The sequence below is a fragment of the Nothobranchius furzeri genome, unplaced genomic scaffold (genome assembly GCF_043380555.1).
Source record: "Nothobranchius furzeri strain GRZ-AD unplaced genomic scaffold, NfurGRZ-RIMD1 Scf032, whole genome shotgun sequence".
NCBI classification, from domain to species: Eukaryota; Metazoa; Chordata; class Actinopteri; order Cyprinodontiformes; family Nothobranchiidae; genus Nothobranchius; species Nothobranchius furzeri.
In genome coordinates this window covers 209,200-214,191 of record NW_027223049.1, presented here as the reverse complement: position 1 = coordinate 214,191, position 4,992 = coordinate 209,200, and positions in this window count along the sequence as shown.

Here is a 4,992-nt window from a genome sequence, read left to right as displayed (position 1 = left end):
CTAGGACTTAAACACACACTGCCATCAGCGTCTGGATGGTGATGGGCCCTGCTGCAGACCAGGTCCGACCCAGGTATCAGCTCCTGCACCCCGCAGGGAATTGAAGACACACTGCCATCAGCTTCTGGAGGCTGCTGAGCTCTGCTATAGACCAGGTCCGACCCAGGTTTCAGCTCCTGCACCCCGCAGGGAACTAAACACACACTGCCATCTGCAACTGGAGGCTGCTGAGCCCTGCTGCAGACCAGGTCCGACCCAGGTTATGGCTCTCCCACCCCCCTGGGACTTAAACACACACAGCCATCAGCTTCTGGATGGTGATGGGCCCTGCTGCAGACCAGGTCCGACCCAGGTTTCAGCTCCTCAACCCCGCAGGGACTTAAACCCACACCGCCATCAGCTTCTGGAGGGTGATGGGCCCTGCTGCGGGCCAGGTCCGACCCAGGTTTCAGCTCTCCCACCCCGCAGGGACTTAAACACACACAGCCATCAGCTTCTGGGGGCTGCTGAGCCCTGCTGCAGACCAGGTCCGACCCAGGTTTCAGCTCTCCCACCCCGCAGGGTCTTTAACACACACACTGCCATCAGCTGCTGGAGGCTGCTGAGCTCCGCTATAGACCAGGTCCGACCCAGGTTTCTGCTCCTGCACCCCGCAGGGAATGAAAGACACACTGCCATCAGCTTCTGGAGGCTGCTGAGCCCTGCTGCAGACCAGGTCCGACCCAGGTATCGGCTCTCCAACCAGGCAGAGACTTAAACACACACACACACACACACACTGCCATCAGCTTCTGGGGGCTGCTGAGCTCTGCTGTAGACCGGGTCCGACCCAGGTTTCTGCTCCTCCACCCCGCAGGGACTTAAACACACACTGCCACCAGCTTCTGGAGGGTGATGGGCCCTGCTTTAGACCAGGTCTGACCCGGGATATAGCTCTCCCACCCCGCAGGGACTTAAACACTCACTGCCATCAGCTGCTGGAGGCTGCCGAGCTCTGCTGCAGACCAGGTCCCACCCAGGTTTCTGCTCCTGCACCCCGCAGGGACTTAAACACACACTGCCACCAGCTTCTGGAGGGTGATGGGCCCTGCTGTGGACCAGGTCCGACCCGGATATCAGCTCTCCCACCAGGCAGGGACTTAAACACACACTGCAATCAGCTGCTGGAGGCTGCTGAGCTCTACTATAGACCAGGTCCGACCCAGGTTTCAGCTCTCCCACCAGGCAGTGACTTAAAGACACACTGCCATCAGCTGCTGGAGGCTGCTGAGCTCTTCTATAGACCAGGTCCGACCCAGGTTTCAGCTCTCACACCAGGCAGGGACTTAAACACACACTGCCATCAGCTGCTGGAGGCTGCTGAGCTCTGCTATAGACCAGGTCCGACCCAGGTTTCAGCTCTCCCACCAGGCAGGGACTTAAAGACACACTGCCATCAGCTGCTGGAGGCTGCCGAGCCCTGCTGCAGACCATGTCCGACCCAGGTTTCAGCTCTCCCACCAGGCAGGGACTTAGAGGCACGCTGCCATCAGCTTCTGGAGGCTGCTGAGCTCTGCCATAGACCAGGTCCGACCGAGGTTTCAGCTCTCCCACCCCGCAGGGACTTAAACACACACTGCCATCAGCTGCTGGAGGCTGCTGAGCTCTGCTATAGACCAGGTCCGACCCGGGATATAGCTCTCCCACCCCGCAGGGACTTAAACACACACTGCCATCAGCTGCTGGAGGCTGCTGAGCTCTTCTATAGACCAGGTCCGACCCAGGTTTCAGCTCTCCCACCCCGCAGGGACTTGAACACACACTGCCATCAGCTTCTGGAGGCTGCTGAGCTCTGCTATAGACCAGGTCCGACCCAGGTTTCTGCTCCTCCACCCCGCAGGGAATTAAAGACACACTGCCATCAGCTTCTGGATGGTGATGGGCCCTGCTGCAGACCAAGTCCGACCCGGGTTACAGCTCTCCCACCAGGCAGGGAATTAAACACACACTGCCATCAGCTGCTGGAGGCTGCTGAGCTCCGCTATAGACCAGGTCCGACCCGGGTTCCTGCTCCTGCACCCCGCAGGGACCAAAACACACACACTGCCATCAGCTTCTGGAGGCTGCTGAGCTCTTCTATAGACCAGGTCCGACCCAGGTTTCAGCTCTCCCACCAGGCAGGGACTTAAACACACACTGCCATCACCTTCTGCTGGCTGCTGAGCTCTGCTGCAGACCAGGTCCGACCCAGGTTTCAGCTCCTGCACCCCGCAGGGAACTAAACACACACTGCCGTCACCTTCTGCTGGCTGCTGAGCCCTGCTGCAGACCAGGTCCGACCCAGGTTTCAGCTCCTGCACCCCGCAGTGGATTAAAGACACACTGCCATCAGGTTCTGGAGGCTGCTGAGCTCTGCTGCAGACCAGGTCCGACCCAGGTTATGGCTCTCCCACCCCGCAGGGACTTAAACACACACCGCCGTCAGCTTCTGGATGGTGATGGGCCCTGCTGCAGACCAGGTCCGACCCACGTTTCAGCTCTCCCACCCCGCAGGGGATGAAACACACACTGCCATCAGCTTCTGGAGGCTGCTGAGCTCTGCTAAAGACCAGGTCCGACCCAGCTTTCAGCTCTCCCACCAGGCAGGGAGTTAAAGACACACTGTCATCGGCTTCTGGAGGGTGCTGAGCCCTGCTGCACACCAAGTCTGACCCAGGTTTCAGCTCATCCACCCCGCAGGGACCTAAACACACACTGCCATCAGCTTCTGAGTGGTAATGGGCCCTGCTGCAGACCAGGTCCGACCCAGGTTTCAGCTCCTCCACCCCGCCATCACCAGCTGGAGGCTGGCTGCTGCTCCTGCACCCTGCCATCAGCTGCTGGAGGCTTCTGTTCCTCCACCCCGCCATCAGCAGCTGGAGGCTGGCTGCTGGAGGCTGGCTGCTGCTCCTCCACCCCGCCATCACCAGCTGGAGGCTGGTTGCAGCTCCTGCACCCCGCCATCAGCTGCTGGAGGCTGCCTGCAGCCCCTGCACCCCGCCATCAGCTGCTGGAGGCTGGCTGCAGCTCCTGCACACCGCCATCAGCTGCTGGAGGCTGCCTGCAGCTCCTGCACCCCGCCATCAGCTGCTGGAGGCTGGCTGCTGCTCCTGCACCCCGCCAGCAGCTGCTGGAGGCTGGCTGCTGCTCCTCCACCCAACCATCAGCTGCTGGACGCTGGCTGCTGCTCCTGCACCCCGCCATCAGCTGCTGGAGGCTGGCTGCTGCTCCTCCACCACCCAACCATCAGCTGCTGGACGCTGGCTGCAGCTCCTCCACCCCGCCATCAGCTGCTGGTGGCTGGCTGCAGCTCCTTCACCCCGCCATCAGCTGCTGGTGGCTGGCTGCAGCTCCTTCACCCCGCCATCACCAGCTGGAGGCTGGCTGCTGCTCCTGCACCCCGCCATCAGCTGCTGGAGGCTGCCTGCAGCTCCTGCGCCCCGCCATCAGCTGCTGGAGGCTGGCTGCTGCTCCTGCACCCTGCCATCAGCTGTTCGAGGCTGGCTGCAGCTCCTCCACCCCACCATCACCAGCTGGAGGCTGGTTGCAGCTCCTGCACCCCGTCATCAGCAGCTGGAGGCTGCCTGCTGCTCCTGCACCCCGCCATCAGCTGCTGGAGGCTGCCTGCAGCTCCTGCACCCCGCCATCATTTGCTGGAGGCTGGCTGCAGCTCCTGCAACCCGCCATCAGCTGCTGGAGGCTGGCTGCTGCTCCTCCACCCCACCATGACCTGCTGGAGGCTGGCTGCAGCTCCTTCACACCGCCATCAGCTGATGGATGCTGGCTGAACGCTGGAGGCTGGCTGCTGCTCCCACACACCGCCATCAGCTCCTGGAGGCTGGCTGGCTGCTGGAGGCTGTCTGCTGCTGCTCCTCCACCCCGCCATCACCAGCTGGAGGCTGGCTGCTGGAGGCTGGCTGCAGCTCCTGCACCCCACCATCAGCTGCTGGAGGCTGGCTTCTGCTCCTCCACCCCGCCATCAGCTGCTGGGGGCTGGCTGCTGGAGGCTGGCTGCAGCTCCTCCACCCCGCCATCACCAGCTGGAGGCTGGTTGCAGCTCCTGCACCCCGCCATCAGCTGCTGGAGGCTGCCTGCTGCTCCTGCACCCCGCCATCAGCTGCTGGAGGCTGCCTGCACCTCCTGCACCCCGCCATCAGCTGCTGGAGGCTGGCTTCTGCTCCTCCACCCCGCCATCAGCTGATGGAGGCTGCCTGCTTCTCCACCCCGCCATCACTAGCTGGAGGCTGGCTGCTGGAGGCTGGCTGCAGCTCCTCCACCCCGCCATCAGCTGCTGGAGGCTGCCTGCAGCTCCTGCACCCCGCCATCACCAGCTGGAGGCTGGCTTCTGCTCCTCCACCCCGCCATCAGCTGATGGAGGCTGCCTGCTTCTCCACCCCGCCATCACTAGCTGGAGGCTGGCTGCTGGAGGCTGGCTGCAGCTCCTCCACCCCGCCATCAGCTGCTGGAGGCTGGCTGCTGCTCCTGCACCCCGCCATCAGCTGCTGGAGGCTGGCTGCTGCTCCTCCACCCAACCATCAGCTGCTGGACGCTGGCTGCAGCTCCTCCACCCCACCATCAGCTGCTGGACGCTGGCTGCAGCTCCTCCACCCCGCCATCAGCTGCTGGAGGCTGCCTGCAGCTCCTGCACCACGCCATCAGCTGCTGGAGGCTGCCTGCAGCTCCTGCACCCCGCCATCACCAGCTGGAGGCTGGCTTCTGCTCCTCCACCCCGCCATCAGCTGATGGAGGCTGCCTGCTTCTCCACCCCGCCATCACTAGCTGGAGGCTGGCTGCTGGAGGCTGGCTGCTGCTCCTCCACCCAACCATCAGCTGCTGGACGCTGGCTGCAGCTCCTCCACCCCACCATCAGCTGCTGGACGCTGGCTGCAGCTCCTGCACCCCGCCATCAGCTGCTGGAGGCTGGCTTCTGCTCCTCCACCCCGCCATCAGCTGCTGGAGGCTGCCTGCTGCTCC